The 25,435-nt window shown below is 39.8% G+C and overlaps 1 protein-coding gene across 1 annotated transcript in view; it reads right to left on the reverse strand.

The window, feature by feature from the left end:
• The window catches only part of TRPC4 (transient receptor potential cation channel subfamily C member 4), a 162,107-nt gene that overhangs the window by 103,658 nt on the left and 33,014 nt on the right, over positions 1-25,435 (reverse strand). The window lies entirely within an intron of this gene.

A 25,435-nucleotide genomic window follows, 5' to 3' on the forward strand; every position in this document is an offset into this window, starting at 1 on the left:
TTGTCTCTTTCAGAAGAGACACATTAAACACACATTGTTATTCTTCTAAATAACTGTCCTCAGCTAGTCTTTCTCTTTTGCCTGTACCATTTCCTGAAAACAATCAGCCATAAATTAAGTTTTATCATAACCAGAAATATGTTTACATGCAGTTAGAAAGTAGAGATTGATTGCTGATACAGTACACTCCTGGAAGATGATATATACATCAAAGATAACAGTTCAGGGGTTCATGGTGTTTACAAAAATAAAACATTTATTTTTTGTATTATCTACTGCTAGATAGTGTTATGCAACGACTGATACTGTGCTGTCACATGTAAATATGCGCGTATGACAGATTTACATGGGCACACCATGAGAGCTGTAAGAGCTAGGAGTAGCCAGCAACAGTAAGGACGCCTCCATTTGCTTTGAGTTCCTCTGCAGGAACAAGAGTCTACGGAAAAAAAGAGGTCCAGTACACTAGACCAGTATGAGAGGAACGAAGGAAAATAAACAATTTACGGTACAAAACTTAGTAAAAGTGGAATTACAGTTTGCACAGAGTCCATACACCTGACACACAACAAAAATACTTCAGAGGAGAGATAAAGACAAAATAACTTGCCCTGAAAACAGGAATGTAATCACCTATCAGACTCTCATTATAACCAGAAGCCAATAAACACCATGTGATACATTGTACCTGAGTCATCCAAATATTCAGACTCATGGGGCTCAAATTCATATCCTGGAGGAATTATTTTTGTCTCTTTGTTGAAGTTGGTGAGGAGAATTAGGGACTGGGAAAGAAGTTCGAGACAAAGGGAAGAACTGATCTTCAGCATTGTTCTGCTCTTGCCTGTCATCCCAATAATCCTAACTGGGTGTATTTAAAACATAACATATCTAATACAATTTATTCAATTTGGAGGAACCTTCTCTGACTTGAGGAAGAACATATAATGGACTTGGTAAAGCAAAACAAATACTTTGATCAGTTTGGAGAAGTATTACAATATCCTTTCTCTACATAAGCTGTGGATTGGTTTGTACTTTTGAAAGGAAAACAAACCATCACACCTGGCTTTGCAAGACATTTGGTGATTCCTCTGACTCAACTGATAGCACTGAAAAATACTACTGCTTTAGGAAGTGACAGAACATTGATCAGTATTCTGATCTACTAATCCATGCTCTACTAATCCAGATAAGGAACTTAGGTAAAGCACTTATAATAAAAGAGCAAAAACTTAATAATATCAAGCCGTGCAAGGATGAACCTTACTCTTTAAGGCACTTTACATGAAGATATTACACAACATACTGTGTCTCTGGAATACCTGAGTAACTAGACCACTATATGCACAGAATATTTTGAAATTGTGGTGACTAACTCTAAACCCAGCTGTGAAATGTTTTAGGATTAAAATTTGTGCTAGAAACAAAGCCTCACTATATCAAAACAAAGAGGTATTAATTTCAAAAGAATATTTACTAGATAATTATGTCATAGCTGCAAATGTATCTGTTATGAAAGTGCATGTTTCTCTAAATACAGGTAAAACCCAATAAAACACCTGCCTAAACTTTCCCACAACTAGAAAAACAAGCCAGCATCAAACAGGGTCAGAGAGTTGGGCTATGAATGGATTGAGAGCAGCCCTGTGGAGGACCTGGGGATGCTGGTGAATGAAAAGCTGGACATGACCCAGCAATGTGTGCCCGCAGCCCTGAAATCCAGCTGTATCTTGGGCTGCATAAACAGAAGCATGACTGGCAGGTTGAGGGAGGTGAGTCTCCTCCCTTACTCTGCTCTGGTGAGACCCCACCTGCAGTACTGCATCCAGCTCTGGGGTCCCCAGCACAAGACAGACATCAACCTGGTGAAGCAAGTCCAGAGGAGGGCCATGAAAATGGTCAGAGGGCTGGAATACCTCTCCTATGAGGAAGGGCTGAGAGACTTGGGATTGTTCAGCATGGAGAAAAGAAGGTGCTGGGGAGACCTTAGGGCAGCCCCATTATATAGAGGGGGCTTATGAGAAAGATGAAGAGAGACCAGAGGCTGTAGTGACAGGAGAAGGGGCAAGAGTTTTAAACTGGAAGAGAGCACGTCTAGATCAGACACAAGGAAGAAAGTTTTTACAATGAAGGTACTGGCACAGGCTGCCCAGAGAAGCTGTGGATGCCCCATCCCTGGCAGTGCTCAAGGCCAGGCTGGATGGGGCTTTGAGCAACCTGGTGTGGTGGAAGGTGTCCCTGCCCATGGCAGGGGGGCTGGAGCTAGGTGATCTTTAAGGTCCTTTCCAACCCAAATCGTTCCATGATTCTGTGTTTTCTTTATGATTTTCTTTATCAGTATTTGCAAATATGCTATTCATCACCAAGCCAGCCGTAGAAATCGTGGAACAAATATTAACAAAAATATTGAATAATGTTATATACATTATTATTAAAAATATTCAATTAATTTCATGCCATTAGTCTGACCATGTTATATACTATATACTTTAAGAACTTAAGGGAAGGTTTTGGAAATACAATACTAAATCTAAAATACAATGCAACTTGGCATTGGTAAAGCTTTTAGCTATTAGGTAAGTAATTATAACACATGAAATATAATGGATCTATTGACCCCTAGAGTCAAGCCATCTGCAATGACAGAAAACCAGGCAGAATGTTTTAGTGCTTCTCTAATGGCATGAGATGTGTCCAAATGGGGTACGCAAGGAAAATTCATCTCACTTAATTTTAGGAGCATAGTTGATTTATTTTAATGTTGACATCTATTATCATATATTCACATTGCCTATGGTATCTCAACCTACCTTCCACTGTTTCTACAGAAGGGCACGGGTTTCCTTGGCAGGTCCCTTGTCATACCTGCTACCCCTGGGACAATGCAAGCCCTGTGCTCATACCCTGGACATCTCAAATGGCCCAAACACACAGATTCTGCTTTAGCAACTGACTCCCGCCCTTATTGTTTACAGCTGAGAGCAAGGCACTTTCCAAGTGTAATTTGCCTGGCTTGTTTTAGACAGCTACACTATGATGAGAAAAGCCATACACGTCTATTAACATGGTTAAAAACTAATTTGGTTTTAATTTTCCTTTCAAGGGCCTCCTCAGCTTGATTTATGGCTACTCTCACATTACCGGACTTTGTGACCTCTAAAACCTAGCTTACTGTATTGATCAGTCCTTTCTCCCTTGTTTGTAGGCTCCTGGTTACTCTAATTTCCTTTCTAAACTCAAGACTCAGTCAATTAGGTTTAGAATCCTTTCCCCTACGCTTTTTTTTTTTTAAAATCTTTGTGGCAGCAAAAGTCACAATTACATTTTGTGCTAAAAAAAAGTCTAAGACACACCTGCATTAATCTTTATTCCAAATTAAATGTGGGGTGGATTTTAGATGAAAGTAAGCAAACCAGTATCAGAGAGCATACTGAGATTCTGAAAGCTTGTATTTTCATTTACACTGGTAACTATAAATAGTGAATAGACTCAAAAACAGAGCCAGTTTTTCAGCAGTTCTTTCATCAGAAAATTTCCACAGACCTGGGACAGCCAGTAACTTAGAGTTCAGAACAGTTGCTTAAAATGAGGGGAAATCTTAGTTAAATCTTTTCTCAGGAGGGTCTGGTAATTACGAAGTTACTGGATTTTCTAGCATCTCTCCCTCTCTGATATACGGAATTAAAAGAAAGAAAAAGAAATAGCTATGATAGTTGAAGATAGTCAGCTATCATCAGCCTACAGCAGCTGCACCCATCAAAATGCACACACACACTCACACTCTCTATACAGTGCTTCCTGCCTGCTGCAGATGTCAGGGAAACATCATCAGCACCTGAGCAGGAGAAAAAAAGAAGAAAACCGTCATACTTTGACAGAAAATAGATCCTTATGAGGTTAAGATTCCTTTCTTAACAGGCAGCTTAACTTACAGTGGCCACAGACCACTATTTCAAATGATATAGGACTGTATTTTCCATATTTTTTTTTCAGGGACGAATGGCAATATTCCACCTTCTTTGCAAACCTTTGACATTTCCACTCTATTTATCATTATTTGATAATTTGGTATTTCTTAAGAAAAGCCGATACAATTAATTTTACTGATGGTAAAATAAATTATCTTCTGCTGCTACTCATGTATATATATGCACATATTATAACCACAGGTACACAGTTGTTTCCCCATCAAAGTCAAAGCTCAAAAAAAATGCAATCAGAATTCCTTGGCTTTTATTTAACCTCTGCTTCTGCCTTATTTGCTTCTCCTACATGTACGATCATATCCTCACTATTTTTCTGGAGGACCCTGACTCACATTTCCCTTGCCTGCTTTTCCTTATCCCAAAACATTATCATAGCCAGGTGAAAGAGGAGTATCAGAGTGACCCACCAACAAGCACCAAGGGCCTCTGTGACAAGACACTTCTATTGCCAGCCACAGTACCTGTGCTTATTCATCACAACCCTTTCAGAGACAGGAAAAGACACCCAATGACCACATACCTCCTTCAGCAGATGGGCAGCTGGATGGACACAGATGCACTCCATAGTATCCACACATGCAAATTCTGAAATCCTCCTCATTGACATTACCTTTCTAAAGAGACTTTATTTCCATTGCTGATCACTAAGCTAGGCTTATTATAGCATTATTATACTATATAGCTTCTTCTGATGTCATCCAAAGTAAACTTTGATTTTGCTCATGAGTTTGCTTTTCAGGCTATTTGCATAAAAAAAAAAAAAAAAAAAAAGTGAAACTTCCTAAGAAGTAACTATGGAATCATCCTGCGCAGGAAACAGGAACATTTATGACAAGTGAGTAGCATGCAGATTTCTCTGTGATCTGAAACTATTTTATACACACTTTTAATGGTAAAGGAAAGTTTCTGACGTTTGTTATATTCATGAAAGTATTAAATTTTCTTTCTAAAATAGAACTGTGACATACCAGCTTTGATCTGACAGATAATACTATTTGATACACAGTAACAATTATGTTCAAAGGGAATTTTTGAAAGCAAGATTCTAGCTCTGATAAATCACTCACTGAAAGAAGTATGAAGTTCTTTCACTTTCAGTCACCAGGACAGACTGTTTCATTTGAACAAGAACAAAAGAAATGCACATAAACCTTTGATTTTCGAACCCAGCATCAGTCCAGATACTGCTGTATAACCAAATATCTAGACAAGTAATTTAAACATGCCTCTAGCACTGAGGTTGACTGGGTAGGCTGTGCCCGTACTGTTAAACTCTCTTGGTCCCAAAATAAGACAGCTGGATGAGAACTGCCTATTGGGAATAACTTGGGGTCCATGCTAACTTCTAAAATGTGCCTGCAAATTGTGTAGGAAGATGTTGGCTTCTAACAACTTCAGCTGCAGGTGATGGAGTTCCACTACCCATGTGTGCCTGCTAGCACTGTGTAATTTACAATTGTTATAGCTGGCAATACAGTATATGGGGTCCTCACCCGAAAGTAATTTTTCACTGTTAGGACTATGATCCGCTTCAGACTTAAAAGCTAACAATAGCACAAGTCCAAAACACTGAGTCATGCAAGCAGAATAGTGCAATAAGGTGTAAGTTCTCTATGAGGCTGTTGATTAATTTGAAATAGAGGTAAATGTCTTGTTTGTGCTTGGGTTTAAAGTACCCCATAATCCAAGCTGCAGTAAAGCAAAAAAAGTGACATAGTATATTGCTGTCAGTGGATGATGAGAGGCAGGCTGTCATGTTGCTTGCTTATATGTGTTCTGGCTCCACAATCAACAAGGCAGGACATCAGCTAGAAAGAATAACTTAGGGGCCAAGACACAATGGATGTATGACAGCTTAAACTCTCCCACTGTCTTACACTAGCAGTTTAAGAGATCAAGTCCCAGAAGAGTGTAAATGCTGACACTGAATGCGATAAACCTTCAGTGCAGTGACACAGACTAGATGGGTTTTTGTCAGTTTTAAGACAGGATGCAATTTCATAGCAATTTTGGGGGTTTATAGCATAGTGCTATGTATATAGTGTAAGGATGTTCTGTGAGTTCACTTAGGCTACACGGAATGGGAGGAAAATTTCATCTTCTAGGGCTGACATCACATCAGATGTTAGTTGAGAATGACAGGTTCTTATAACAGTGACCTTTAAGGTCAGGACTGGTATCAGTTTGAGGTTTGAGAAATATAAAAAGATCTGTTTTAGAACATTATGGAAAAATCATCGTTGAGAGATATAATAAATTAACAGATCATATAGGGCTAGGATGATTTGGGGCCAGGCATACATTTTATGCATTGTTAATGTAAACAAATATTAAAGAACTTGCTTCTTCAAAATACAGCCAAAACTGAGCCTAATTTGACTTACCTTATGGGCCAAAAATCAGATAGCTCCACACATGAAAAAAAATGAGCACCACAAGCTCACAGAAGTATCTGATAATAGCTCTCTAGCACATGCTAAATTAGTTCATCTTCCCAGTTTTATTTAAACTAGACAGAAGCATCCTTTGAAAAAATCAGGATGTATGGTTACCTCTTGCTGATGGGTAGCAGTATGCAAATATCCTTGGGAAAGTGGGGGAATGACCCTGAAGCCTGAACCACTTGTTCTTGCTCAGAGGGGAACACTGAAGCATTTAAGCTTGATACCAGAGCAAAGGAAGGACTGCTTTCCACTCGCTGAGGTGAACTTGCTCTTTGAAATGAGGGAGCTTGAATGACAACGTCAGCCCAGCCTATATGCAGTAGGCAGCCAGTTTGGGGTGGGAATGACAGAGAAGGCAATGACACAGGTAATGATCTTAATGAGTGACTGCACCATCCAGCTGAGCTGACCTCCCTGTCTCCTTGGCTGGTGTTATTCTCCTGGGTAAATTCAAGCAGCTCTCCAATAATTTTCAAGAGAAAGTACTTCAGTGTCATCTGGCTACACAGGAGGCCTTCTTCCAGCATTTCCAACAGTAGTGCTGACCTTATGCTATGTGGATGTAATCCTGCAGCATTCATACAGCACCGCAACACTTCTCAGGAGACGTGGGGATCGGGCTGCCCCCTGCTCACGGAGAGGGCGGGCAGCCTTCCTACAAATGAGGAAAGCATGGGAAAAGAAAAAGTACACAATTTTGAGAAATCAAACTATGGTTGGGCAGAAATGGTCTGACTGTACAAGTTCACTTGAGGAGGAATGGGGAGAGGAGGCAGGGTAGTTTGAGAAATAGAAGACAGGAGCATTACTTGCTGGAGTTATGCTACAAGTGGCAGTGACTTTTTGAAGCTTCAGTATATGTTTATGTGCAGATCCACATGTCTATCCATGCTTCGTAGGATGAAGGTCCAGCCAGCATGCAGTTTGGCCCAAAAAAGGAGGTTTTAGGCAGATTGCCCAATTACCTTTATTAGCAAGTCTTCAATAAAAACACTCAATGTGTGTCCCTTTTCAGATATACCAGCTAAGCCACCCTGAGGGTACGTTAAAACACTTTCTAGCATTTAGGACAAATGGAGAGCCAGCTGTGAAGAGCTCTGTGTACAAATATATATGCTCATGTAAACATTTATTACTGGCTGCTGCTCTCAGGGTGGTATGTGTATTTTGTGGGGAGCCTCGAAAGAGGCTGAACTAAAATAAAAAATACAGCTGGCAAGAAATAAAGACTAGTTAGGGAAAATTGTTCGGTCTTTGGAATTTATTGGCCTGTTTCCACCCAGATCTTTAATGATCCTGCCCTCACACTGCTTAGAGACACGTGAGTCAGTGCATTTTAATATATTTCATTAAAAGACCTCGTAAGACAATAAAATCAAGAAAACTTATTACCTAAGTTCAGCTACCAATAACAACACACTAACTCAAGTAAAAAGAATTATAATGATCAGTCAAATAAAAATCAAATTGACAGCAAAGCAAAAGAATTAGACTCAATAGTAGACAATATTCCACAATCTAATTAGGTAACATAAAATGTAGTTATAGAAGTCTGGAAAAGATGGTTGCCCATTGGCTATAAACCTCAACAAAAGAATTTGATTGAAATCAATCAAATATGGAATTCAGTTAGTTAACTAGCTTAATACCAAAACCTAATAAATATCTGAACCAAAGTCTGACAATAATAATTTTTTTTTTCAATAAATTCTATTCTTATGTGATGACTAACCCCTTCCTGCCCTTGTAGCAATAGACTTCAAAGAACAGAAGAGAAAGCCAGAAGCCTGACAACTCCTATTTAACATAACTCATTAAATGCCAGCTTCATGTCATTCAGGACCTTTAAATGTATAGCACAGAACATACACTAATGAATAGCTTGATGAGGTATTACATAAGGCTGCTTAAATCCAGGGGAACATTGCTTCCCACAAATTTCCCTGCATGGCCAAATTGTTATTGATGCATATGCCCAAATCACAATTCAAGATTAAAAGTCTCCTGCAATATGAGAACAGGAATGAAAATTAAAAATAGTTACAATAAGAGAATTCTCATTGCTAGGAAGTGGTGAAACCAGAAAGCTGTCATGTGGACTCCCTGGCTTACAAAGGCATGTCTACCATAGGGCTCTATAATCCCTGACCCAGCAGTAATTATGTGAGCTTGGTTATAGCTGCAAAAATTTGAGCACCCTTCATGAAGTTTGTATTTTCTTCCTTGGGTAGAAAAAGGTCAAAAGAACGTACATCACCATATTACAACACATAACCTATAAAAACAGATCATCTGAAAATCCTAACAACAAATCTAGCTCAACACTCATTTATGAGCTCCTTTATTAAGTATTATGTAAAGACTTTTCACCTAAATAATGACTCCTCTCCCAAACATACAATTAATCCAGCATGTTATTCACAGGAAAAATATATTTGATAGAGATAAAAGTAGGAAATAATTGATATAGAAAACTTTCACTGTGGAAAATGGATCTTGTCATGATTTCCAACTAGCAGAGGATTAATTCTGCACTCTTTTAGGCCAGGTTTTCACTCATCTAGCTTAAAAAGTAAACATTCAATTCCCTCTAGAACTAGAAAGTAAGCAACGCTTCTGTGTTATGTTTCCTGCACCAGAGGGGACAAGTTCATCTAAAGACAAACTTGCCTAACTCAGAGCTGCAACCAGTTCTCAGTTTGAGCATACCTGCTTAGCAAGACAATCAAATAAAAGCTGAAGAGAACAGGGAATGCTATTAAAATTTCAGCAAAATGCAATTTGGTTACCAGAATCTCTGTGAAACATTACTTTAGCTATCAAGAAACTTAGATGTTATGAGAGATTCACAGATTGCAAGATTACTACAAACACCTCATCTGAACTCTGTCATAAGGCAAGTCAAGAGAAAATCAGCGCTGCTTCCTGATCCTGAGAAGCCAGAACTGGAAGATGCTTCCTGGGTCATCAAACCCAGCCTCTTTATCACGGGAAGCTCTCCCAGAAAATCTTCCCTTGAACAGATCAGACTCCCTGTTAGAAGCTGTTAGGATCCCCCTGCTTGACCTACCTTCCCCTCGGCTGCTTCTGTGAGTAGCGGTGGACAAAGCCTCATTTCTCTGGCAAGATAATTTCCTCAATCCTAAATTAGGTTCAGCTGTTGAGGACTCCTGACAGGATTATCCTTCCTTCAGAATATTTGGAGAAAACACCGTCCTTCCTTTAGACTTCACTTTGCCAGTCTGCACAAACCTGGGTCCTTTTGAGCTCCAGCCTATTCCTTGCACATTGATGCCACCTGAAATGCCCCACGGTGCCCTACCTGTCACCCAGCTGCTGCCCTGAAAGGTCAAGGGTCCCCTCCAGCTCTTGTGTCACACCCCAAACCCCTGGTACCCTCAGGCACTCAACCGGTAACAGGTGCCTACAAGCAGGCAGCTGAATTGAATCTTCAGTCTCCTTCCATGTTTGCACTATTTCTTTGCCATATCATTTTCTCTGAGTGATCTGAAGTGTACATGTTATTCCAAGACACACTTCTCTGCCTTCTTGTTCAATTATTTTAATATGTCCCTATCTGATGCTTAGATATTTTGCTTGATCAGGTTCTAGACCTACAATCACCTTGTTCAAGGCTGTATCATAGTCATCAACCTTTAATCTGCTCCATGTTCTTTTCTTCCTCAGATGTTTTCCATGAATAAGCTTTCAGCAGTATGCAAAAAAATCAAATTAAAAAAATCATGGTTTTTATTATTCTATAAATGCTTAATATTGTAATTTGCACTCCTGGACAGATTAGACTAATGTTTCATACTCTGCTTCCTGCAATAGTGAAGTAACTGGTCTCAAAGGCAAAGCAAAAGAAACCTCATGATGCATGTACTTAATTCTGCAATGATGCATATATATCAGAATTCTTTTCTTCCAGCCTTGCAGCAATCGGCTTCCTCCCCAGTGTTTGAGTTCTAGTAATTTTTCTCTTTATTTACATATATCTCTGCCTCTGTTAGTAATCAGTAAGTCTTTGACCCTGCGACCTCTTGTAGTTATGAATGTCAAAGGATCCTTGTGAACTGCCTGAACTTTGTTCCTGAAAACTTTGTTCTAACTATATCTGCCACCATTTTATTTTATTGGTATGATAGGTGGAACATAAATATGAGCCATTATTTTGTTCTTTCTTCATTTTATTTCATTTATCAGATTTGCCAGTAAGGCAAAACAAAGGCCATCATCAAGTGGCTAAAAAGGTAAGTTTAAAGTGTTTACTGGTAGAGTTTTTTTCCAAGTAAATAGCATGACATCCGTATTATATCAGTGAATGCAAGAGGGAAATACTGTAGACATTAACCACATTCAGTGGTGCTGTACCTAGATTCAAGCTACCTAAATTTAGACAGCTTGCTAAGGTTTCTAAGTTGGAATATATTTGTCTTGGAATCTTTCTACAGTTATTAGAGAAAGAGAAGTTAAGTCCTGCTGCAAGCAATTCAGTCAAATCTCCATTTCTTTCTTTTTACTGGCATAGGTGGATATAAATCTAGGCCTAAACGTCTATCTGCAGTTGAATAAGCTTCTGAACCAAAGATGTTCAAAAAGTTCATTTTGAAATGAATGGCAAATACGAAATTGCATTTGGTCAAAACCAAAGGAAGACAAATATATAAAGGAAGACATGCCCCTACCTTGATTAGGAATACCTCCTGATATGCGGGATATGCAGGTTCCTGTCACTATTGTAAATCAGATAATGCAATAGCATAACTGCAGGCTATAGACCAATCTTGTTTTGAAAGATTTTCCTTCTCAGGAAACCTGTATTTCTTACTCTAACTCCCTTCTAAATATGAATACTTATAGCAGCAGGTGATGGACTGCACCATGAGTTGTGGCACATGTCCTCTTTCAGATACTGTGCTAAACCAACATACCAAACCATTGGTGACTACTACAAATCTCATTAAATGTCCTCAAAGATAAAAGAAGCTCACCCATATTCAAGGGATATATATGTGCAATCCACTATACCTGGTAAGGGAAGTAATAGCTACTTTTCCTTTAAATTAGTTTTCTAAAAGGTGAAATTGACCCTAAGCTACTTAAAGAAGATGGTCTTCAAATACACATGTGCAAGCTATTGCAATTAATCATCGTTGTGAATGTATCCTACATTCTCCATAGTCCCTTTCTTGATAATGTTGCACAGCTATGTACTGAGTGTATGAATTTCTTTCAAACTCAGCTGCTAGTGATGGAGATTCCATTTGCAAATTTATTTTTTCTAAAGATAAGAGCTTAATATATGAGGCTGAGCACAACCCACATAAACCAAAAGTAAACCCAGCTATTAGTAACACTGGTAGATACTTCTACTAAGTAATCTTCATAATGTCTTGAAAATAATTTGTTTCTTGACTCCATGCACCTACTAGAATATCATTGCAAAATACCCTTTTTTTAAATCCTGATTTTCAATCTGAAGTTACTCATAGACAATGCATACTTATTTTTTGTAGTTCTAGCACCTGCTCACAGAATAACTTTTCAAACTCCCCAACATATGCCTTCATATTACATTTGTAGAATACAGTCACACTGGGATTCACCTTAAATGGATTAAAGGTATCTTTAGTGGAAATAGATAGACTACCTGCACTTTCGTTTTCCCTTTAAGAAGGAATTCAGCTTTCTTTCTGAACTTCAGGGAACAGGAAGAAATTGAAAATAATGTACTTTGATACCAAACTTCTGAAATAAAATTTTTCCTGGGAGCAAGGAATAAAGTAACATTACTGATATGAATGAGAACAGTTTGGTGTAGCTATAAAAACCAATGAGTTTGTAAAGACAATGTAAGTCTACATATTAATAGCTGCAGCATTCTGTATTTCATCTTCTCGCTTATTACACTGCCATGTTCTGAGATCAGGCCAGTGTTTTGATTTATCAGCAAATTTTTCTAAAGCATCACAGTTCTAAACATGATTTTAAAAAAATACTATCAGGTTCCATCCGAGTCGGTGCAGGTTCTCAGAAGATTGTATTTCATAAAATCAGAACAAATGTTGAAGTGTTTACACATAGATTTTGGAACATAGGAGATCGACACCAAATAAACTGGTTTAAGACTCCAAGTAAGTGCAAGATGGAAGACAAAGATCCAGGCCAAGATGAATTCTAGCTGCCAGGGAAACTTGCTGGAGTAAAAGAGTGAGGCAAAGCAAGAGATAAAATTGTCTATGAAGTAGATAAGAGTGGACATATTAAGAAGTGATGAAAGAAAAACAAGTATCCGAGGCAGATATATAGGGAGAACAGCAGGTCACAAATGAAATGGCAAAGAAAATGCTGGAAAACTAACAATGACTCTGTTAGGAATTCGATGTGCAGGACGTGCATTAACTAAGTAAGAAACAAATTATTTTGGCCTGACAGTAACATCTTCACTGAAAGCACATCTCATTATAGCAACATGCCCTCCAGCCATTGCTTCCCTACAACCAAACTGGTATCCTTGGCAGGAGTCTCCATCAGACCCTGCTGGGCTGTGCTGCCCCACATGACATACATCACCACCCATCCAGCCACAACCAGCTATAGTGAACACTGCACACTGATGATGTTCTGGCCAACACCAGTCGTTTCTATTCAAGGAAATCTAAAATTACATAATAACATTCTTTCCATCAAGAGCTACAGCTCTAGACATGCAACAGCCCTTAACAAATAATCAGGAACTGTTAACATCACATCATCCACCATAAAAACAGTTGGTACTATTTTACCAGAGCTTTGAGGAGAAAAGCAGACAAACAAATTAAAATCATGCCATTTAAAGTTAAGGCTTATGAATAGAACGAAGATTCCCTTTGGGAAACATGAAGAGTCAAAATATTCAAAGTAATATTTTTACAGCAGCAAAAAATTAAGACTATCAGATGCCTGGGACAGCATGTTACTGAAGCACACATCCCTCAGCCCTCTGCACTCACTGCTTGGAACAAGGGGGGAAATGAAATTGCAATTGGTAGGTGTTCTACTTGAATGCTTACTCAACTCTGGTTGAGTAAGGACACACTGGAAGAGGTTTTAATGTCATTTGCAGTAACCATTCTCATGGTAAAAAAAGAGCAACTTTGTTTTTCAGAGGTCAAACTGTTTCTACACTAATCACACTTATCAGCTTAGTGAAACAAGTGGGACTAATTAAAGGTAGTATAATTCAGACATCACCTTTGCAGAGTCATTCCACTGCTCATTGCACAGTAGCATGGTCAGGAAGAACTTCATCAAGCTAATTGTCTGAAAGCATGAGGCCAACCTCAAGATAAAAAAAAAACCCCACCTGGTAATAAAACCCTCTCCTCGGAAACAATTACCCAGTTTGACTGAATGAGGGTATCTTGATCTTGAATATTGTGGATATCAGTAAGAGCACAAAATGTTCACCATTTTTAGCAGTGGCTTAGCAACTGACAGGACTGGACCAGAAAAGAAACTAACAAAACAACAACAAACAACAACAAAAGGGGCAGTGGATGAAGTAACAGAATGTGTCCATCTGAATTTAGTAAATTACACAGAACTGAGAATCATACTAGTGGCAGGGGACCCTGAAATTATACTCATATTTTTTTCTGAAAAGCAAGCAACTGTTTGGATGAGACCTGTGTCAAGGTGCTGCATATATTTGATGACCATTTACTGGCAAGTTCTTGGCATTTTGCTTCAGGCAATCTCAAGCCCTTAGGACTACTTCTTTTTGGAGGATAAAACTGTGGGCAGGATTCAGTTAAGGGTTAAGACACCAACATTAAATGTCTAAATGTAGACATCAACATTTGAAGTCAGTCCCTAAAATCCCTCTGTTGTCTGTGGGTAGCCTGGATAGGATTAGATTTTTTTAAACCATGACTTTTAAGATATCTTACACAGCTGAGAAATTCCTGGGGACTGGCCCAAAAGGGTATATTATATCCTTCTTTCCCCACAGGTAGAAGGCTAACAGGATGCCATCTCAAATGTCACTAGATACCTGCCTTTAGGCAACATTATCACAACTTTAGTCAGTGAAACAGAGCAAAGTCTTAAAAAGATTAGCCGGGATGAGTTTGGTACAATGCTCTGGGTGATGCTCTGTTTGTGTTGAGAAAGGAATGTACTCTGAACAATAAGAAAAGTACTCTGAATAAGAAAAAGTTTCACTGAGGATGTTAAAGTAAAGCAATGTACCACTGACAATGTTAAAGGAACATACTCTGAATAATTAGAAAAGATAAGGTGAACATCTGGAGGAGATAAGGAGACCATGAGTCAGGAAATCGTTGAACAAAGAAAGTTGAAAGGTTTACTCCACCTAGATCCCACCTGTTATGAATAGAATTATTAGGTGTCGAAATCAAATGAGTATGTATGTAAAGATGTTGTAACCTCTCAGGAAAACTGTATAAATTACCTGACTTTTCACTGAAAACTTGGGAGCTAGTTTGTCAGGTCCGAATCGGCTAGCTCCCCAGCGTTGCACAAAATAAAGACCTTTGCTGCTTAAAGACAAAATTCATCTCTGAGCAGTTACTCCGTGCCGTTTTGGCATCATCAGTAGAATTAGCAGCACTTACAAAGTGATTTAACTCACCCCTTAGGTACCTACATGCCAGTCAGCTGCAAGGCTTTCCAGGCTACACACTACCTAGCATACTTACAGACGCCTGCATGTAGATCCTATGCGGGTCTGGAGGCAAATCCCACATGCTGAGAAGAAATCAGTTGCCTGAACACTGGTGTGTAGAGAGGTATGAGATGATACCTCAGGATATCAAAGATGTCCACAGGGAACTAATGGTTATGACACAAACCCAGTGGAAGACCCATGCCCTTCTGGAGTGACAGGCAAGGCATGTTTTGCCCCACACACCCCGAGTGTCACTCTGCCCAAGAACCAATGATGGAGGTAAACCATCTGGTGTCTCTGATCAGCAGGAAAAGCTCCAGCTCACAGACTCCCTGTGGCTGCCCGCAATCACCTGTAATTAATTGTAGCAGGACAATAAGTGTCAGTAGGGAAAGAAGAGTCAGTTTACCTGAACTGGGTCAGTGAAATTCACGACAAGGCAGGAAACTGGCTGTCTCTACAGCCGACATCCTCTGCCAGGTTACTCCTTAGGAAGAGCCAAGGAGCACGCTGCATTTAGATGTCTGCTGGGGAAGGAAGAATGCATACAATGTGCAGCAAGGCAGCTGCAACACCAGGGGTGTTACTGTCAAACTGTGCAGTCTCTAAGAAGCCACACACTGAGTCAGAGGGATGCAAAGCAGCATGTCTCTTCTCCCCCTGGTGTCAGGAGGTCAGCAAAGACTGAGACTTCAAAGATGCTGGCAGCATACTGGGGTGGACAGGAGATGCCTGTGGAGTTGCATCTCACTGCACAATCTAGAGTCTGACATGCACTTGCTGCTACCAGTAGTGAAGTCAAGAATGTCTCCCATTAAATCCATATCTGATGAGAAAATGAAGAGATAAAACATTAGCAGCTATTGTCACATATGATGCTGTTGCAGGCACTGCTCCACTTTTGGGGCAACTGAAGTTTTTGCCTTGACACAGAGTGCTAGCAGGCAACCGGGTGTCATCATCCCACAGTTTGGTACCCTGTTACTCCACATTTGAGCAGACGTCAGAGCCCTTCTGGGCTGCCATCTGGTTATTTCTGATCTATGATATTTGGCTTGCTACTTGCCCCACTAGAGATATATAATATACTGCTAGGATTAAATCAGAGGTGCCAAGATTTCCCAATAATTTTCATAGATACATGATTATCATATCACATTAGAAAGGCAAAAAAGCACAGAATATAAATGATGAATACATATGCAAGTATGTCAACACTAGGAGAGAAAAATTCACAGCCCAACACACTTCACTAATCAAAATGCTTACCAGATATTCAGCTAATATTTTACTTTGCTAACTTTCACCCCATTATTTCTAATGATACTTACACCAACCTACTTAAGTAAATGTTGTGAACAGCCTGCTTATTGACAGCCATTCATCCCAGTTGTTCTCATCTATGACATCTATTAAGCAGAAAGATTTGGGGTATACTGGCTATATGTCTGCGCTTTGCTAGGGAAAAATGGGCAAAGCTTTCTAGTGCATTCACAACTTGTTGCTGCCACATTTTCAGGGGTGACAGCATAAGACAGCTTCAGTAACATGTGCCATCTCTGAAGCAATAGCCTTTATCCTTACCTTTACTTTCACACTTCTTCAATCAACTTTTCATTTCATCCACGCCTCTCCTCTAAAAAAAACCCAAACCAGAGTAAACCAAAAATAGCGAGTATAAAGGAAAACAAACCAGCCTTCTTGAAAAAACTGTTAGCAGCCTATGTGCCAAACTTCAGTTTGTGTCAGGTGAGAAGGTAGAAGTGAAGAACTGAATTGGCTGGTAACCAGCTCTCCTTCTACTCTACAAGTCCAGTCTGATTTGATGAGAGCACCTGAGTGACTGCTGAAATAACTAAACACTGCAACACTGCTTTTAACTCTGCAAACCAAGCCCGATCAAGAGCAACCACCAAAGAGGAAGCAGGAGCAGGCGTACCTGTACCTGTGTCTGCTGTGGCAAAAGCCCCGCTGCTTTGGCTCTATTCAGAAACCACCTGCTTCTGCAGATCTGCATGTGACAGAACCAAGCCACACAGAACCACACAAGGCAGGCACCCATTTGCTTAGACCTGCTTTGTGCTCCTTAAAAGCATCTGCAAGCCTTAAGTGGGTCACAATAGTGTGCCGGAACTTGAGCATTATTTTTTCTTGCTGTGATGCTGAGAGGAATAGAGACTCTAAGACCGCATCTGCCTCAGCAAATAATGCAGTGCAATAGAAGCAGACCTCTGGAGTGAAACAAAAATTGCTGAGAGCCCTGTATTTCAGATTTACGTCAGGTGAGCTCTGTCGTGGTCCTGTGAGCTGTGTATTAGCAGCTGCAGTGTGGTAGGCATGCTCTGGTTTTAGGTCCCATGGAGGAATCTGGTCCACATGATTCAGGCTGCTCTGCAGTGCCAAACAAAGCATGAAAGGAGGAGGAAAATCAGCAGATTCACTTACAGGGTACTCTGCTGATACGATACCAGGCTACAGATGCAACTATAGCTGAACCTGTTGTTTTCAGAGTTCAAACTCTAGTGCTGACATAAATTGCTCTGAACATTAAATAACTAAGAACGTTCCTCCTGGCACATTGTTACTTGAGAGTATTGAGGTTGTTTTCATGGGTTCTGGTGCTTGGTACATGGAGTCAGTTGGGGTTTTTTTTAAGATGCACTTGTTTGATCAAAGGAAGGGTTCAGTTATCTATACGACAGCATGGTCTTCAGTGCATGAATAGGTTCTTACTCTAGTGTTGAAACACTTAAATCCTTCAGGATGGGGTCTCAAAATGAGAGCATTTAAAAAAAATATAACCAAGGAGATCACATGCACAGAGGGACATGCAGGAAGGGCATTGTCACCCTACCAGCTCAAAAGGTGAGTTCAGCTGGTCGTCATGACCCTCCCAGAAAGAGGTTAGATACGGTATTCACCAAGCAGAAAGCTATGTCCTCACCAGAACTGATGTGGCAATCCCAGCAGAGCTCCCGTAAGAACATGCAGCCACCCAGATCTCAGGCTCTAGAGTGTGCCATAGCCTTTCACTGCTAACAGATGGCAGCAGGGAGGACAGCTGTGTGAGATGTCACCAGGTGGGTGATCTGCTCAGCTGGGTGGCAGAGCTACAAGAAGTAGGAAGGTTAAGCAGCTTCAGGGAGTCCAAGAAAGAGACAGACTGCTGGAACCATGGTCTGCCTTCCCTCAGGCCGAAACATGAACTGCCACTGGAAAAAAAAAGAACAAAATCAAGGGGACCCTGTATCTCCCCTTGCCAAGCAGAAAGCAGTAACTTAAAGGAAAGGTGTGAAAGGAGGCAAGCCCACACTTTGGACAGCAGGTGAACCCCCTCCTTGACTACCCTGCCTTCCCAGGTGCCTCTACACAACAGGCATGAGGCTTTGGATTTGGAAGATCAGTGAATGGATTATGTGGATGATGGTCCATTTACACTAGAGGTGTTGCTGAGGTCAGAAAGACCTACCCTCCATATCACATTCACCTCCACAAGGAAGAAAAGATGGGTTATAGTGGTACGAGACTCCCTTCTGAGGGGAACAGAGGGTCCAAAACATGCCAGACAGACCCTCCCCTTAGGGAAATCTGCTGCCTCACTGGAGCCTGAGTTAAGGACATCACCAGCAAAATTCCTAGCCTGGTACAGCCCTTGGACTATCACCCATCTCCGCTCTTCCATGCAGGTGGCAATTAAGATGCAACAAAGTCCAAAGGCAATCAAAAGACTTCAGGGCCTTGGGATGGTCTGTAAGGGAATCCAAAGAATAGGTTTATTTTTTCCTTTGTCCTTCCATTTGTGGACAGCAACATTGGAAGAAACAGACCCCTCGAATGGATGGACCTCAAGGCAGGGACTGGGGGAGCAAGTCTCTCCCACTGTAAGAAAAGATTAGGTTCAAGACCACCTGAGGAACCTAAATGTGCATAAATCTATGGGACCTGATGAGATGCATCCCAGAGTCCTGAGGGAATTGGCTGATATAGTTGCCAAGCGACTCTCCACAACATTTGAAAAGTCATGGGAGTCAGGTGAAGTCCCCAGTGAGTGGAAAAAGGGAAACGCTGCACCCATTTGTAAAAAGGGTAGAAGGGAGGAACCTGGGAACTGCCGACCTGTCAGCCTCACCCCTGTGCCTGGGAAGCTCATGGAACAGGTCCTCCTAGAAGCTATTCTAAGGCACATGGAGGACTGGGAGGTGAGGTGATTCAAGACAGTCAGCATGGCTTCACTAAGGGCAAATCTTGCCTGACCAGCCTAGTGGCCTTCTATGATGGAGTGACTACACCAACGGAACAGGGAAGAGCTACAGATGTCATCTATCTGGACTTCTGTAAGCCTTTGACACAGTCCCCAGTGACATCCTTCTCTCTGAAGTGGAGAGATATGGATTTGATGGGTGGACTATTCAGTGCAAACATTCAAGGTCAGGTTGGACAGGGCTCTGAGCAACCTAACCTAGTTGAAGATGTTCCTGCTTACTGCAGGGCAGGTTGGACAATAGGACCTTTAAAGGTCCCTTCCAACCCAAAACATTCTATAATTCCGTGTTTCAAACCCCACCTCTTTGTGGGAAGAGAGTTGTGTCTGCTCTCCCCGTCTCCATTCACAGATCTATAGGAAGTTATTCCTCTTCAGGTAAGACTCACAGTCTTCATCTTGAAGGTAATGCATTATAACCTGTTTTTCAGGAAAATGAGCTGGCCTCACTGCTTTCAAACCAGAAAGGCATGTGATTCTTGCATTTCAGAAAATGGCTCAGTGCTCAGAGTACCGGGCCAAACCTTGAAAGCATTATCCTGAGATGGTTTATATCCATATCTCCTAATCACAATGTTATTCTGAAGGATCATATTTTTGAGTATTCCTTCTGAATTCTGCCACTAAAGAAGAGATTCAAAATCACCTAGAGTAGGCAGAAGGGGTGAGAGCGTGATGCCAATGCCTAGTGCTTATAGCACTTGGCTGGAAGAGTCAGTGTTCAGTTCTGCATCCAGGACTGGCTAGTACTAAAGGGTAAGGAGATAAAACAGAAACCTTCAGGGAGGAGAGGATTTCAAGACATGCCTTTTACCAAGCATGATGTTAGAATTACAGCAGGACTGTAATCACAATATGTTCAGATTTATGATATGGTCTACAAATAGAGAAAATGAACAGAAAATTATAATTCTTGCCCTATAAACTCTTCAGTTATAACTGGCCATAGAAAAACGTTGCTCTGCTGGTGTGTAATCTGGATTCTAAACATGCATTGGAAAGTAGTTGGATTAATGTTTTCTATGCATTCTACTGTACAGATCAAGTACGCAGAGTATAATCATTAAACAGGGAATCATTAAACAAGGAAAAGTCATTTAATTTTGGATGGCACTACAGACTTAAAATTATAGTTCTCAAACTCTAACCATGATTTGTACTGACTCCAGAAAAAGTCAAGAGTGATTTGTCTCTAGCTACCTCTACTGTTTTATCCCCTTGACTGAAGAAAAACCTCTGCAGCTGTTTTTGTGATTTTGTAATATCATTATATATAATGGACCAACATAGGCAGAATGATATGAAAGATTCATTGGCTTTTTTAACTATTCTTCAGAAATTCTGCAAATCAATCATGGTAGTGAAATATTGCTTCAGTCGTAAGACAAGGCAAAACTATTTTATGATTAAAACTATCTCCGGTAAGGTCTCCAAGGAACAATAACTGAGGGATTTCCAATTGCTTATGTTCATTTACAGATCAGAACCAACTCTGTCATCTAGAAAACCATTAGAGTTGCTGAATTAATTATCATGTGGCCGTTTTAGAAGCAAATCTGCTTAATTCTTACTGCCACATTAAGTCTGAATAAAGATGCTTTGTATATTCTTTTTTCTTAAGATAATGTTCTCCACACACCACCTACAAATGCCTAAATGGAGACACATTGTATTGTGATACTATTTCTGATCTTTACTAAAAAAAAATTTAAAAAAAGTTCCTCACATGAGAAATCTTTGTTCTTTTTTTAATGTTTGCTTCAGTTAGACGTGGCAATATTCTAAATTACAGGGATCATATGGTCAAATACATCTTCAGCACACATTTCCTCTGAAAATACATTTGCATGACTTGAATCTTCTACTTGTACAGTTTGCAAAATGCTGTTGGAGGATGGAGACAGAGATGTCAAGCAGTCTGGTAGGTTGCCAGGTAAAGGGGATATGAGATGTTTCCTGCTACTTAAACCACCTTTAAAGTGGATCCAGTTACGACTTTTTTTAATAGTTGGACATTTGCAGAATAATGAAACTCCAAGGACTATTCCATCAAATTTGCAGTATTGTGTTAAAGGGAAAAAGGCTGTCATCTTGCATCCAGTTAATGCACCACAAATAGTTACCGCTCCTGTAAGACCATCACTCTCCACCTCAAAGAGAGCAGTTGCAAAGTGCAAAATCAAAGATTCTGTCAGTCAGCTGGTGAATATTTCTAATTCCTCCATCCTGAGCTTGTAAATAATAATAATATTTAAAAAGTAGCTAAAATAAGATGCTCTGAACTATACCTTCCACAGTGGTCTAGTTGATAAATAAAAAATACCTCATTACTTACCTAAATATATGATTTGTCTTATTGGAATACCTAAAAGCTAATACCAGAAATACAAAGCCATCATGGTAGTTATTGCAAAAGTTACTGTGGAATGTAATAGATGATGTATGAAAAATGAAACAGTGCTATAAATGCCCAGTATCACATACTATGCCAGAAACAGACTTGGAAAAAAAGAACTGAGATTTTTCTGTACTTTTCTGGATCCCTGGTCATTAATTCACATTGCAAGTGTACCCAAGGCTGTGCAGTTTAAGAATGTAACAAACTATTTCACCCTGACTGAGAGGATGCAGGCAAAGAAAATCATCTAACTGTGACAAGACAATGACTTGAAATGAAATGACTATCAATCAGTTTTAAAGTTAATTGCTTGAAGAACATACTGGAGTGACTAATGCCTGTCTCCAGTAGCTTCTCAAAACAGACACAGAATGGGGCAATCGTGAAAGCTTCCCCATGTCCTTGTACTATGCCTTCACTCTCACCAAGACAAACAACCAGTTTCATCTTTGCCCACGACAATGAGATCATCATTTCTAACTGGCATGTAAACTGTTGTGGAGGAATTCCTCCCACCTAAGCTTACTTGTCTAAATTTAGTTGTCTACAGTAAGCATAGTTAAATTTAGTTGATTAACTAAGGGGAGTCCTCCTTGACAGTTAGTGTAGTGAAACAGGCCACTGCAGAGGGAGATTCCTCGTAAATACCTTAAGATATTTCCTTTAGGATCAGATTAATTCCTCTTGGAGATCTCGGGGACTACAAGGGAGGCTGACATGGATTTGCTTAGATTTAGACATGCCTAAATGAAGTAGCAAGACTCTTAGGATGTGACCCAGGAAATGGATTTAACCCACAAACTCTTCCCATGTGGGACACAGAAGAGTAATGAAAGGCAGCAGGAGAAAGCTTAATAATATATTAATATGTGCTTTGGATAGATAGTTCTTTAGATCTGTACTACACATTTTTATAGATTTAGAGTTGTTTTGCATAGTAGAATTAATATTCACCTTTGTAACTATTTCAACAATCATTTTTGTAAAAAAAAAAAAAGGTGTGACATATAATTTTAACACTTAATAAAGTATGTGTATTAAACCTTAATGAAACTAGGTCTTAGTTTAGTTCATGTTTCAAAGTAGCTGCTCTGAAGCTTGACAAGTTTTATCAGTTTTGGGAGACTATACTATAGTATCCTTAAGGAAACCTTCTTTTTATTTTCATCTATTATGAAATGAATTTATACGAACTTCTTTGACCCAAGCCCCTGTAGCCATTTACATACTTGCTATATAAAAAAAATGATGAACCACTGGAAAACTTATTTTTCCCTTTCTTGTCAGGTGAACACAATGTCTCTGGTACAACTTGTATCTAAAAATTACGGAGTCACAGTATGGCAATGCCAGGCACATTGGACAACTCAGATCTAAAATGGTACAATTCTTGGATTTTAAATTTTTCATTCATGCCACTGTGTGAAGGTCAGATGTTGATGTTTGAGTTGGTTAAGGACCGTGGAATGTTTTGCTTCTCAGCTGAGAATATTCTTCCCAAGCAGCCACAGGGCTTGTTCCTGGTCCTAAATCAAGACTCAAAACATTCCACGACCCTTCACCTTGTAAACTGAAACATCAACATCTGCCCCACATACCACCCCTTCCAGAAAGAGGACACATGGGCTGAAACGTCATCAGACGTATTCTTACATGTTATTTAGGAGAAGCCACCTTCAAGCCACAACAGTGGTTGTAAATAATTAATGGCACTAAAACTCCCATATGTTTATCAACAGGGTTTTCAGCTGCTATAGCTTTGAAAGACCAAATTCCAGGAGATGTCAGCTTCTGCAAATTTTGCTTTTATTTATGTAAATAATTTCATCATGAGAGCAGCCAGAAGGAAGGGTTCTCCAGACTTTCTGCTGCAAAGGAGTGCACACTACAGCTTTTAAAACCTGGCATTGTGAAACTTTGATTTACTACCTTCAATTTCACATCCTTCCATAGAGTTTCTCCAGGACACTTATCTTACTGGAGACAGAACAAATAAGTTGTTACTAGAAATGAATACTTCAGTAGCATTTCTACCACCATTTCCTATTTTTAATAATGATATTCATCATTAGGGTTTGTACTTCACATGATTGTTTATGTTCAGAACTACTTCTTTTCTATTTTTGGATCCGATCCTTCAGCACTAAACATTTCATTCCCACACAACAGTCTTAAAGAGACACTAAGGCTACATAGGAAACTAAAAAATAAAACAACAAACACAAAAAAACCCCAATATGTTTAGAAACAACTATCCCTGCAGCATGTACACAAAGTGTAGCTGCCATGGAACAGAAGCTCAACATCTCTAATATCACAGTTTGTTCCTTGTGGGTCCAAAAAAAGATCATGGTCCACCAGATGACATGTGAACCCTGACAGAGAGCTGTGGAAATGCTTGCTTATTGCTTAATCCACTGCATATTGCCTGTTTGTTTATAAGCGCAGAAAGCTCTTCCACAAAGGCAGCCACTTTTTTGTGACAAGCATCTACCTCTATTTAATCAGAAGGCAACAACACCTTTGGCTTTATGATTAAATTCTACGGGACAGCTACTTTAAATCACAATATATTCAGTAAGGGATTGGGATCAGGCAACAAACAGGATGAGTCCCACCTGAGACCCAGGAACCGTGCTCATGTGGGAAGCTGCCGCTAATTTGGTCTGCAGGTGCTCAGGGAGCAATCCAGGAGACCTGCAGAAAGGGAAGCAGGTGATCCAGAACAACAGCTTGGGAATTTCAGATGCCAGCACCCAGGAAAACCAGCTGCAGAAAGCTGGCAGAAAAAGGGTGCAATCCACTGCAGACTGAAGGAAGTGTGAAGAAAGAAAACCTTCATTACTGGGAAGGAAGAAGATGGTGGTTTAGGAGGAGAGCACCAGAGCCATCATCAGCTTCCCTCAGCAGACTGCACTCTGGATAGAAACATGCTATGTGAGGACTGGAATGTGGGATAAGTCTCATGTTTCAAGGGACTCTTCCCCGAAATAATTCCAGTACCACCCTAAGTGACATCACCTATGCCAACAAAAGCACTGTCCATTGCCATAGCATTTTTGCAAGTATTGCTGTGTTTCTGGTGAGTGTGGCCCTTCTCATCCACCAAAATGACATGCGGAAAATATTTTAAAAGACATCTCTCCAAAATTAAGCAAGAAGTCTGTGGAATAACTGAAGGTTTCGAGTCTTCTAATTAATTAAACATTTTCTTTCCTCTCTGTGGACCATGTCAAAATTCTTCTCATCTGTGTTAGAGACTATATTTAAGAAACTGCTCTGAGATTGTAATTATTTTTTTTTAATGGATCAGTGACGTTTACTCACTAAGTGGATGTAGTACATCGTCTCCAAATGAACGCTTCTGAAGGCAGACTTGAAAATAGGATCTTAAACTATAACCACTGACTGACTGTTACTGACACCACCTGAATTATTAAATGTAATAGGACACAAGGCTGAAATGATTATCAAATTGATTAATAAATGATTATTAATTTTTTTGGTAAGTAGTCAAAATATATTAACACAGAACACCAAAAGTGGTATCATTACATACAGTTCCAATAATTGTTCTTCGGTGCAATTCCTAATTTAAAAGTAAAACATATTAATCTTTGCCTTAAATTAAGGATTGTAAACTTTTGTCTTAAAAGGTGGGAATCAACT

The sequence above is a fragment of the Falco cherrug genome, chromosome 2 (assembly GCF_023634085.1).
Source record: "Falco cherrug isolate bFalChe1 chromosome 2, bFalChe1.pri, whole genome shotgun sequence".
NCBI classification, from domain to species: Eukaryota; Metazoa; Chordata; class Aves; order Falconiformes; family Falconidae; genus Falco; species Falco cherrug.